General features: G+C 51.3%; 1 long non-coding RNA gene across 5 annotated transcripts in view; it reads left to right on the top strand.

The window, feature by feature from the left end:
* LOC137202736 (uncharacterized) overlaps window positions 1-12,894 on the top strand; it is a 109,621-nt gene that overhangs the window by 21,579 nt on the left and 75,148 nt on the right. The window contains exon 3 of one of the 5 annotated variants that reach the window (XR_010932763.1): window positions 6,662-6,930. The exons of the other annotated variants lie outside the window; for them this stretch is intronic. This is a non-coding gene — a long non-coding RNA (uncharacterized lncRNA). Of the gene's footprint in view, window positions 1-6,661; window positions 6,931-12,894 lie in introns of those variants that run through there. 5 annotated transcript variants of the gene reach the window in all.

The following is a 12,894-nucleotide window of genomic DNA, read 5'->3' as shown; positions in this document are numbered from 1 at the left end:
GAGCCGGGCCTCCCCCGAGCCCATCATTCCACCTCCAGGGCCCTAGAACCACGGTCTGGCGTAGGAGGCAGCTCCCAGCTTAGGGACACGGGAAACACCAAAGCAGATAAGTGCCCGGGAGAGGCCGTAAGAGGGCCAGGTCCCCTGGCCCTGGAGGCCATAGGAACCGATGGCCAGGCTGTCGGGGACACTGCAGGCAAACCATGAGGAGGACCCCTGGCGCTCGGGACTTCGTGGTGCATAGATGTGCTGGCCGCGGGAGGAGTGGCTTCCCATAGTTCCAGTGTTCTGTTCTGTTATTTTTTCTTCTCCTCCCTTCTCCTCTCCTTCCCTTTCCTTTCGAGGATGAATCAGCACAGACCCACGAAGATTCACCACCGCCATGCCTGGGACGCACACCTCCATGCCCAGGGTCCGTGCTCAGACACGACCATACCCAGGGGAGCTGGCTGTTTCGTCTTTGTCTTTAGTTTTATGAATACCTGGAGGCAGAGGGGTTGAGGGAGGGGCAGTGATCAGTAAGGAAAGCAGAAATGCTTTTGCCTCTCTTCGCAAGAATAATGGGAGAAAAAAACTAGACCTCAAACGGTGAGGTGTTTGTTGCCCCAGAGTAGAGCGTGTCCGGGCGTGGGCAGTGAGGGCACATTTTACTGTTCGTCTTTGAGACCTTTGCCCGGAACCAGGAAGTTTGTTTGGCCCACTTTACCTGCCGGGGTCACTTTCTATCTACCTGGAGGCACAATCTGCCGTCTGTAATATCAGGGTCCGTTGCCGTGGAGACCGTGACGTTAGCACATCAGCCTTCTGGCTGGAGGAAGGGAACAGTCTGCCGAGACGGGGCCCCATGTACAAATAAATACATTCCAAAGCAACAGGTGAGCCTCAGAGAAGCCAGGTCTCTGGTTTCCACTGAAATGTTTCTGACATTAAACAAACATCGGAGGAAACACAAGCATCTGTCTAGAAGCGAAGCCTGGAGCTCATGAATTCCAGGGCTGCGCCAGGGCCCCTGCATCTGATTTCCTGTGTGGGCTGAGACCACTGGCTCAACCTCTCTGTGTCTTGGTGAACTGGCTGTCTCTCCTTCCTGGCTTCCACCCTCAGCCCCGGCCTCTTGGTGAGCTTAGGGGGGCAGATGCAATTGGAAAGTAGAAGGAAGTGTTTCATTCCACGGTGGCACTAGGCAGAAGTGGGCAGGAGAGATGATCACCCTGCCAGGGCTCATAACATCCTCTCTCCCAGCAAAATACCACCATTGGTTAACCCCTTCCCATCTGCAGTTATTTCACTATACTAATGTGGGAAAAAGTCCACAGGACGTGGTACCTCTTAGGAGGATCTGTGTCTTAAGGGCAATTTCAGCTCTTGTTGGGGAACCTGGCACGTGAAATAGTGCATCAAGTCTGTGCGTTCGGCTTCACTGTGTGCTGGATACGTGGTTCAGTTCCTAAGCAAGATACACTCTCTGAGCTTACTCGTAGCTAGCTCAAACGTGGGGACCCATCATCTCCCGCAAAGCTCAAGTCACTGATAACGCATCCTAAATTTCCAACCTTCTTCTTGGTACAGACAGGCTGAAATACCAGTGTAAATAGTTTGGTTTACTTTGAAATTCAAATATACAACTAGCTTATGCTCATCTCTAAGTCATAACTGAGCACTAACATTGCTTTGCATATAACAAGCAACTACTGAATGAATGAATGAATGAATTAGGGTTAACATTCATAATCTGGGTGCAGTGGTCCGTGTGTGTGTGTGTCCGTGTGTACACAGATGAATATTTAATCCTAATGTTTTAGAGCCAGAAGGGACTTTAGAATCATTTGTTCCAGCATCTTATTTTGCGCAGGGTGGGCCTGGGACTCAGATTGATGCAATGACCTTCCCCAAGTTGCAGCTAAAAGCACAGTCAGACTAACCTCCGAGACCACAGAGTCTTAGACCCGAAACCATAAGACTCCTAGAAGAAAACATAGGCAGTAAGCTCTTTGACATCAGTCTTAGCAGTATATTTCTTCAACTTGTCTTCTCAGGCAAGGGCAGCAAAAGCAAACATAAAAATCTTCTGCACAGTGAAGGAAATCATTAACAACCTACTGAATGGGAGAAGATATTTGCAAACAATATAACCAATAAGGGGTTAATATCCAAAGTTATTTATAAGCACTCAACTCAATATCAAAAAAAAAATCTAATTACAAAACGGGCAGAGGATCTGAACATTTTTCCAAAGAAGATATACAAATGGCAAAGAGACACATGAAAAGATGGTCAGCACCACTAATCATCAGGGAAATGCAAATCAAAACCGCAGTGAGATGCCACCTCCCACCTGTCAGAATGCCTGTTATCAAGAGGACAAGAAATAACAAGTGTTGGTGAGGGTGCAGAGAAAAGGGAGCCCTCCTACACTGTCAGTGGGTGTGAATTGGTGCAGCCAGTGTGGAAAACAGTATGGAGGTTCCTCAAAAAATTAAAAATAGAACTACTGTATGATCCAGCAATTCCGTTTCTGAGTATTTATCCGAAGAAAATGAAAACACTAATTTGAAAAGATACACGCACCCCTATGTTCACTGCAGCGCTATTTACAATAGCCAAGATGTGGACCAAAGATATGGACACCAAAGTGTCCATCCATAGATGAATAAAGAAGATGTGGTATATGTTTATACAGTGGAATATTACTCAACCACAAAAAAGAATGACATCTTGCCATTTGTGACAACATGCGTGGACCTAGAGGGTATTGTGCTAAGTGAAATAAGTCGGAGAAAGACAAATACCATATGATTTCACTTATATAGGGAATCTTAAAAAAAAAAGAAACCAAAGGAGCAAACACACACAAAAAGGCAGAAACAGACTCATAGATACAGAGAACAAATGGGTGATTGCCAGAGGGAAGGGAAGGGGGGATGCGCAAAATAGGCAAAAAGGATTATGAGGTGAAAGGTCCCAGTTATAAAATGTAAATGTCACAGAGATGTAACGTACAGCATAGCGAACATAGCCAATAATGTAGTAATAACTTTGTACGGAGACAGATGGTAACTAGACTTATCGTGGTGACCATTTTGGAACGTATAAAAATATTGAATTACTATGTGGTTCACCTGAAACTAATATAATACTGTACGTCAGTTACACTTCAATTGAAAAAAAAAAGGCCGTGGATTCCCAGTCCATTGCTTTTTCTCTCATTTCCCTCCGCACTCCTATGCTGTACCCTCACCCCATCCTTCCTTCCCTCTTCCTCCTGATCCAGTGGGGAAAGGCCACTCAAGCTTCCTGAGGTCACGGGGACTGCACACATAGCTCTGTACTGCCTTTACTCGGAGCTGCACCCAGCAAGGCCCTCGGAAAGGGCCGGGAGGCCAGGCTGCCGGGTCTGGCTCTCTTCCTCTTCCCAACTTGGAAGATGGAGTCAGGAGTTTTGTGTTTGAGCTTCAGCTCAGTGATGTTCCAGCTGTGTAACCTTGACCAAATCATTTCAATTCCTGGGACTCGGCTTCCTCCTCTGTAAAAGAACAGTAATAGTTCCTGCCTTGTACGTGTTCCGGTTTGGGGGGATCAAGTGAGATAATATGTGTACGGAGACTAGGAAACGTGATACCTATATCAAGGCATAGTAATACGACAATAATCGTTACGATCATTTTCAGTGATTTCCTACCTGAGAAGAGTGAGGTACCCAGTTAACTGTGCCCTACGGTGTTTCTAAAACATCTGTAGGACAGAGATGGGCACCAGCCATGCACAACGTTGGGTCTTGACTCCACCTACATTTACCAGGGCTTCTGTCCCTGGCCACACCTCCCCCTCCACCTCTCCCAGGTCACAGGCAAACCCGTGCTTCCAGCCATGATCCTAAAGGCTCCCCATAAAGACTGTCGTTCTTCGTTGCTGGAGAGAGTTGGACACTGGACCACTCAGTGCCATCCATCCCTTGACGTAGCCCCTTTCAGGCTAAGTACACAGAGGGTTTTATTTTTTTGCCATGTTGGAGTCAAGTCAACCCTGAGCACCAACCAGCCTTTATAGTCTGTACCTCTGAAAACCAAGACTGACGGCGTCTTCCCTTTTTGCTCTTCCTTGCAGCTCTGTAAGCCCAGCAGCTTACAGCCAGTGAGCCCCCTCCCACCCACAATGTTTGGGGTGGTTTGGGGTTACCTACGGGGAACCTCCCACCCCAGAAGGTCTTGCCCGAATCCCCCATCCTGAGCTTCCTGCCACCTCTGTGTGGAAGCCGGGCACCTTGTTTGTTTCCACCAGTGCCTTCTACCCATTTGTTACAGGAGAGCTGGCTGTGACATCAGCTAACCAGAGAACCAAGGGGAGGGTGCGCACCCTGTGTTTGCTCCAGTCTCATCTTTAAAATGAGGCCGTCCCTGCTCTGAGGTTTCAGGGAGGTGCCGGGCATGGAAGCGGGCTTTGTAAGCAGTTACACAGATCGAAGGATGATTACTTGGATGTCATTGTTCTCCCTTCCTGTATGACACCTGCCTCCCCCTCCCCCACCCCCGCCCTTAGGGCTTCCAGGGCACACCATGCTCAGCCCTGTGACGCCTGGCCTGAGCCTGCACACACCTCACTTTCTGGAGTTAGTTTTGTCCCAGAGGGTCACTGTTTGCATTCTGCTGGGTACCGCGTGGCTCCTCAGTTTGGAAGTGGCGAGTTGGTGAATTCAGTTCTCCCATTTATCAGATGAAATAACTGAGGTCCAGAAAAAGTCAGGGGTGAAGGACGTCCGCCAGGTCTGTGGCGGAGTACTCGTTTATTACCCTGGAGTAGAAAGTCTTCTTTCCCAGAGTTTTGCAGGAAAGGAATGCAGGGAAACAACCTCCTCTGGTGCTGATTTGCATGCAGTCGGTTGGGCTCAAGGGGCCCCAGGGGAGGAGAAGTCCTTTCGGGGAACCAGTGCAGGCTAATTATGCCCCGACTCCCTCTCCCTCCCGAATGCACAAGTGCTTGACAGCTGCTTCTTTGTACCCTTAAATATTTGAGCAGCCTGCGATCCTGGGATCCTGGCTGAGAGCTTGTCACTGCCGGCTCCCTCCACCCGGAAAGCGCCCAGGTCTTGCTGGGCTGCCCCTCATTCCTGTGATTAGATATGGTGCCTGTCAGGAGATAAAGAGGGGTCAGAGGCCCCAGGGGAAGAGGGAAGGAGGCGGCATCTTCTTTTCCCAGAAAACAATCCCCACGGTCTCTGAATGTTATTAAGAAGGTATTAATGTAGAATTCAAGTTCATTCCAGCACAGAGTGGGTTTGCCAAGTCCAGCCAAGGGGGTTTTGTGGGTCAAGGACTATGACCTCAACTGTCCATCACTGAAGTGTATGTATTGACTGAAGGCAGGTCATTCTGTCTTGACAGAAACAGCAGGAGAAGCTGACTCTGGAGAGAAGGAATAGAGAAGAGTGTGGGCTGCAGTTCATAGACACACACACACTCATAGAGACACACACACACTCATAGACACACACACACACACACACTCACTCACACACACACACACACACACACACACACTCTCTCTCTCTCTCTCTCTCTCTCTCTCTCTCTCTCTCTCGTATTAATTGACAAGTCACCACTGCCCTCTACTGGCAAAGCCATCACCTTCTCCCAGTGTTAGAAACCGCCTGGAACCTTTGTTGCTTCAGAAAATAATTTGATGGCTTATTGCATGATTTTTCACACAACTTGCAAATAAACTGTATTTCACAGGTTTTAGACGGTGCATTCGTTCATTCATTCCACAAGTAGTAACAGAAATGGGAAGGGCGTGTGTGTCCCTGCTCTCAAGGAAGTTATAATCTTCTATTTCTAAAAGGAGGAAAGGAATGCTGATTTAATGAATGCAAGTCATTTCACCTTGTCCAGGTTTAGTACCCAGGGCACAAGCCCCCTGACCCGTGGAGCTCAGGTTCAGACCTGCCAGTTTTCACCTGCCATTAGGATACAGCTGGAGAAAGGAACTCTTTCTCACTGTCAGGGAACATCTGGACTGGAATAATTAATCTTGGAATCGTGGGTCTGGAAGCTCATTCAGGACTCAGCCAAAGCAGAGTGTGAGGTTCCTAAGTCCAGATGGAAACCCCTCCTAACACTTCTCAGAGTCTAACACCTCCTTCAGGTGCGGGAGCCTGTTTCTCCCACTTCGCCCTGCAGACCCCAGTGTGGCTTCAGATTCTTGGAAACCATGATGAAGCGCTGCCTTTGCCTCTCCTCCTTCCTAAGATTTTCAAGCTCTTTGTAAATCCTGGGGTTTTCCTGGGCAACTTAAATAGGCATGGTTCCATCCAAAGCTTCTGATCCTGGCTTTGCTTTTTGTGCTTTTCTTTAATCAAATTAGGCAAAGTACGTATCCTTTTTCCCCCTAACATTTTTTTGGATTAGGTAATGCAATTCACATGGCCCAAAATCAAAACAATAAAAAAGCTTATGGTAAATTTCAGTTCACCCTGTCATCCACCTACCCTCACGTCCCTCTTTCCTCTGTCCTCTGCCAGGAGAAACCATTGTTGTTAATTTCATGTGTATTCTCTCCGTGTTTCTTTATGCAAATGCAAACACGTGTAAATATACATTATTGTTGCCCTTCCCCACTAGACAAAAAGGAAGCACCCTTTGTACACATTTTGAAACTTTTTTTGCAGAACAGTTGCAGAACAGAACTCCGAGGAGAAGAATGATGGGACTTTCTGGGCGGATGGATGGAGACAATGACCCTGGGATGTGCTACAAATCACCTGCAGGGAATTGAAACTGTATAGTCCTTGGATGGGCACAGGAGCCCAGGCAGTGAAGGGGCCAAAGAAACGAGGATGGAATGGAACACCGTCAGACTTAAAAGAAATGTAAGAGACCCACTTGTCCTTTCCAAAGCTGCACCAGAGCATTCCAACGCGCTCCTGGTCCTGTCTACACAGTGTCAAGGTGCGTGGGTGATTCCTTCCGTTCTGAGGAGTGAGGCAGTCCTATGGGTGGTTTGCAGCCCATGCAGCAGTCAGTGGTAGACTGACTTTGAAACATGGCCGAAAGAAGTCATGGCTTCACTGGTGTCGGGCCACAAACACGATCACAGAGTGTTTCAGTGTGTTTACTGCTGTGTAACAAACCACCCCAAAACTTAGTATCTTAAAGCGACAATTCTGTGGGTCAGGAAGTTGGGCAGGACTCGGCCAGGCAGTTCTGGCCATGAGGAGGCATCTGGGGTCATTCATTGGCTGCATTCTGCTGGCACTGAGCTGGTGGGAAACCAAGATCTCAGTCCTGTGTCTGGGGCCTTGGGGGTCCTGCACACGGCTTCTCCTCTGGCTGCCTTGGGCTTCCCCATAGCACATGGGCTTGGGCTCTCTGGCATTTTCCATCCCTGCTGGCTTCCAAAGAGAGAGGAAGCAGGAGCTCCCAGTCCTCTGAAAATCAGGGCTTGGAAGTCCCAGGTTACTTTAGGCAAATTCTGTAGGTCAAAGCCAGTCACAGGCCAGCCCAGATCAAGAGGAAAGGAAAGAGACTTCATCTCCCCACCAGGGAGAAATGCCTACGAGCACAGGGTGGGGAGAGTTTTGGGGGGGGCGGTGCTGGAAACTGGCATCCACAAACAGTGGACAGAAAACTGCAGGTAGGAGGAGCCTGCAGAATTGGGGGACATTTTGAATAAGACCCGGGGGCTCTTGGTGTCTCTGTAATTTGGTTTCTCTTTGTATACTGGGGATTGGAAGGTTCAAAAAGCTTTTTCTCTCCACTGGAAAATCACTCGTCTCGATGGCCAAGCAAGGGCTGGGGAGCCCCGAGCACGCTTGCCGTGGGCTGGAGAAAGGGAGGGCACGTCTTTGGAGTTAAGGGTGGAGCCCTGCAGGCTTGGGGGCGTGTGTTCTTCCCGGGTGCACTGGCTTGCCTGTTTCTATGCCGAATTCAGGGGCTGCAGTCTGAGTCACCATCCTCCCCCTCACCCATAGCAGACATTCGGACCACTCTTCCTAGCAAACCTTGGGATTCTTGTTAACACACAACCTAGGTAGACAGTGTAGACAGATCAGAAGTGTAGCATGCCTCGAAATCTATACACTAATATAGGCTGTCCTCTCTGAAAGGCACTGAAGAGGCACTCCCAATCCCCAAGTAAGAAAGAAAGTCTAGCTGCTGCTGGGGTGGGGAGAGGTCAGGGGGAGGGAGGAAGATGCCCTCCTGACAGGTGTTTCCCAGGTACCACAGGGGAACACACCTCCTGTGGTTTGTTGGGAACCGTGCTCAGGTGTCCTTGGAGGTGGAGTCATGGCGCCAGCAGGAGAGGAAAGTGAGGCACCAGGGGCAGGAGACCTTGGGCATGGCATGCTCTCCCCTGACTAGTGACAGGGCTGGTCATTAACAGGGGAGCTGGAGAGATGTCTGGACACTCTGATGTGACGCCGGGGCCCCAGGGACTCAGTGTCATCGTCTGTAAAGTAAGGGAGCTTGTTTCTGTGCCCTGTTCCAGCTCTGACATGCTGTGGTTCTAGAACTAGCTGAACCGTGGAGGTCTTTCTTATAGCAAGAGATGGGCGACTTTTCAAAGCAGATGAAGGGGGTGTGATCCCTGACCTTCTTGCTTCAGACGCAGTGAAACAGATAAGGAAGGACTTTTGGCCAACGCTGTACTTGGGCCGCAGCTAAGGGGCAGACTTAGAATCAGAGACTTCTCCGCGTGGCAGGATGGCTTAGAGATTTTTTTTTTTTAATTTGCCTTTTAGGACAAGAGTTAGAGGGAGGGCAGGAGATGACGGGCGTCAGCCCTCTGCCTGGGATCCAGGCGTCCATACTCTGACCACTGGCTTGCATCACCGACGCCAGCCAGAGGCTGACTCTTCTGGCTAAAACAGCCCCTTTCCCAGCTGGGGTCTGGCTGGGGTCTGGGAATGCCCATTAAAAGCCAGTTCCACCCACTCAACCTCCTCCTCTGGTCCCTCTTTTCCCTTTCTCCACCTGGTGTTCTCGCCTTTGCCAAAAAGGCTTAAACCTTGTCAACTTCTCAGCGATGAGAAATCCCACGCCCCCTCTGGCTCCCCCAGCCTGATCAGGCTTCGGGAAGGAGTTGCAGAATCCTGAGATGTGTCCATCAGAACTTCCCAACCCCTGAGAAAGTGGAAAACACAAGTCGAAGTGGCGTCTTGAACAGATCCAGATGGAGCAGAACCCTCTGAACGGACTAGACCATGCAGGAGGGAGACAGAAAAGAGACAAAGCAAAAGGCAAAGGGAGGGTAGCAGGAGAGAGGCCTGATAGATGGGGCCTCTCCCTCCTCGGCAGCTGGGCCTCTGCTGAGAGCACGGCTGAGTGAGGGTCGCTCTGAGCAGGGGCCCGGGGCCCCATGTTCCCTGAGAACGCAGGGGAGATTCAGTGGGGCGGGAAGATGCCGGGCCAGGCGCTGGGGAGCCTGTGAGGGCCGTGACATCCAAGCCGTCTCCAAGGCCTGCTGGGGCAGGCCAGGCATCCCCACGCGGTCTGGGGCCGCACAGCAGCCTGGGCCCCAGCCCCAGCCGTGGGGCCCTGCTCCGAATTTCACACCATGTCTAATCCAATCAGCGGCAGATTGCAAGCTCTCTGCCTACCTCCCAGATCGAGCATTCTTGGCCGGCTTGGCCCAGCCCGGCTGGCTGCCCTGCTCATCCATGTAGGCCGTGCTGTGGCCCCCTCTGGCCCCTGCCTCCCCTTCTGGGCCCACAGAGTTAATCCTGTTTGCCTGGTCTGTCGATTTAAACAGCTTTAAGTATGCCTCCCCAGGTCTGGGTGGCAGAGCCCTGATGCTTAAAAACAGAGGCCTCGCCTCGAAGCAGGCCGGCGGGGACACAGGCCACAAGGGTGTCATTCAGAGACACAAAACCCACCCCTCGTTCAAAACAAAAAAAAAGCAAGCCAAGTGAATCACACACACATAAAGGAAAAAAACCCTCACCACCCCACAAAACCGAGTGCCCTGTACCGCGTGCAAAAACAGCTCCAAAGCGGGGCGACGTGGGGCTGCAGCCAGCAGGACCCCAGCTGGGCGTGAAGCTCGGGCTTCTCCAGTAGGAACAGCGATGGAGGGACCCATCGCCTGGAGGACCGCACCCACCCGGCTCGGGGTAGATGGCTGGGATGATTTTGGAGCTGAGCCCGCTGCCCTCGGGAGCTCAGGGAAGGGTGTGGTGTAGGAATCTGGCTCTGGGTCGAGGCTCCTGCCCCAAGACTGAGCCCTAGCCCAGCGCTTCTCAAACTTTTACGGACAAATGAGTCACTGGGAGATCTTGATAAAATTGCAGAAGCGAAATCAGTAGGTGTGGGGTGGGACCCGAGATTCTGCATTTCTCCTTGGCTCCCAGGGGAAGCAGACTCTCCTGGGCTGTGGACCACAATCTGAGGAGCCAGGGTGTAGACGGAGCCTAGTGTCCTCAGCCTTGGACTCGGCTGCCTAGGTTTTGACTTCAATCCCTCCTCCTCCAGCGCGCTGCTGCTCTGTTCCCTTCTCCGCAAGAGATAAGACAGGAGGGGCTGGTCTCGTGTTAGAGCAGGTGACATCTAACCCAGATCGCAAAAAGGTGTCGTTCCCTGTCTGTGCCATGGTCATGGAGCTGCCCGTCGCTGGAGTGTGAAAGCAGGGGCTGCTTCAGGGGAGGCCCGCAGCCAGGGGTCTATCTGCAGAGGAGGACGGAAAGCCTTAGCTGGAGGGGGGTGCGAGAGATGACCCTTAAGGGGGCTTTTTCAGCCCAAGATTCTCTTATCACTCCTGACCTTGGCTTTGATAGGGGAAAGCATCCATCCTCCCTCCCCCTCCCTCCATCACGTAGGGAGTGACCCAGGGTGCCGGCTAGAAACTGCTATCTGTGGAGGGCTCGAGCTCCAAGCAGATCAGCGGGGGCCTTGGGACATGCGGGAAGGCTGTTTGCACTCGGTTTTGCAAGTTCTGTTTTGACTTCTAGAGAGAGGGGGCAGGCCCGCTGTCCCACGACTGCTAGAAACAGAGCCTTCTAGCGACAGGGGCACTCAGCTGGCCTGTTGGCATCCTCCCCCCGTCCACACCTCCCCAAACTCCACCTGTCACCCTGCATCAGTGTCTCCGAAGAAGGGACAAGGCTGGTCCAGTCCAGTCTGCTCAGAGTTCCTCTCCACTTGGAGTCCATGTTGCCCAGGCCTGACCCAGGCCAGGAGCACAACACGCAAAGCTGGGGAGAAAGAGCAGGACAGGTCCAAGGAAGCGCCAAGTGGCCGGTTCTCCAGGGACCTCTCGGGGTGGGGGGGGGAGGGGGAGGGGAGGCGACCGCAAGCACAGTGGGCGGGGCTCAAGGCAACAGCCACACTGGGGCACCCCCCCGCAGCCACCAGCCGAGTGGAGGCGGGTCAGGTGGGGCGAGGCTTTGGTGGAAGTGGCAGGGAGGCTGATGGGAGTGAACGTCTTTATGAAAGGTAGAGTCCAAGCCAAAGCCACATGAAAGAGGAGGCAGGAAATGCAGCTCCCAGCCGAGACCTTTCCCTGGACCCTCACCTCAGTCACACACGATTGTCCCCTGGAGGCAAGCAAAGTGCCCAGCGGGCAGACTGAGGTGGCCCTCGCCCTCAGAGCTGGGCAGGAATGCCTCACTTGCCTCACCTTAGGCCCAGCCCTGCTCTCCAGTCCTCAGTTGGTTTTCAGAGAAAAGAAAGACATGCAGATCCAGAGAGATTTTTTTTTTTTTTTTTGGTCTAAGTCACATGATAAATAAGGTCCAAAATGCTGCTCCGTTTTGGCCGGAAGCAGAAGTCCCACATTATTTTTCTAGCCCTTGGTGTCTTCATTTGTAAAATAAGATGGTTGGATTAGAAGGGTTTACACATTTCTATTATAGAACTGTTAGCCTCTCCATCATTAGTTCTTCAGATAAATCACTAATCAGCGGAACTCCAGGACACCTCTTTCCTCTCCCTGACTTAAACCCATACTCTTTTGTTAGTGAGGGGGAGGGTCCTCAATAATCCTAGATCTCTGCACAGGGGATCTAGTCAGAAAAGGTCATGCCTGAGTAGGATGTGTGATCCACCTGTGATCTAGATGCTGATGAGTCAAGGGTAGGCTTCCTTACCCCTTTCTGTTTCCCTCCCTCCCTCCCTTCCCTCCCTCCCTCCCTCCCTTCCCTCCCTCCCTCCTTCCCTTCCCTCCCTCCCTCCTTCCCTTCCTTCCTTCCTTTCTTCCTTCCTTCCTTCCAACACACGTTGAGAGCCTGCGCCGTGCAACACTTAGTGAAGAGGTCTCCCTGTTTCCCCGGGGAAACAGCTGCCTGTTGTATAACTTACAACATGCAAGAAGTGACCTAAAGATACCCTTTGTGAACCTTGGCCCACCTGGCACCGCGGGCAGTGAATAGAAACTCCATCTCCTGGGCGTCACCTGCCTTAATCTTAACCTCCCTGCGATAAAGGGGGGAAAGGGCAGCAAAACAACTGCAGGGCAAGTCCAGTGTTAATTTCTGACTCTACTGAAGACTGTTTTGCTGTTTCGGTCTCTAGAAAATTCTGATGGGAAACTTCCCAGTGAGAAGACATTGCCTTTGTTTTTCTTCTTTAAGAAAGAAACCTGTTTCGATGATTAGAACTTCATCTTGCTCATTTTGAAATGCCGTTTCCTTTGGGGACCTGGGGTGTGATGTCACTCTCACCAAGGTGTCCTGCATCCTCTTTGTGCCAGAATGATGTCTGAGCCACAATGATTGTTCATACCTTTTCGAGGATGGATGGGAAAAGGGATGCGTCTTCCTGGCTAATTATGGGCCACTTTTAAACGTTTATGGGTTTGTGTGTACATATGTGAAAGTGTGTGTGTGTGTGTGTGTGTGTGTGTGTGTCTCAGCATATATATCCCCTTCCTCGTGGCATCCCACCCCCATTGTGTGCAGTTTGGGGG

This window comes from Pseudorca crassidens, chromosome 11 (assembly GCF_039906515.1).
Source record: "Pseudorca crassidens isolate mPseCra1 chromosome 11, mPseCra1.hap1, whole genome shotgun sequence".
NCBI lineage: Eukaryota > Metazoa > Chordata > Mammalia > Artiodactyla > Delphinidae > Pseudorca > Pseudorca crassidens.
Note: the sequence above shows the minus strand (reverse complement) of the source record. Positions and strands in the feature narration are given on the sequence as shown.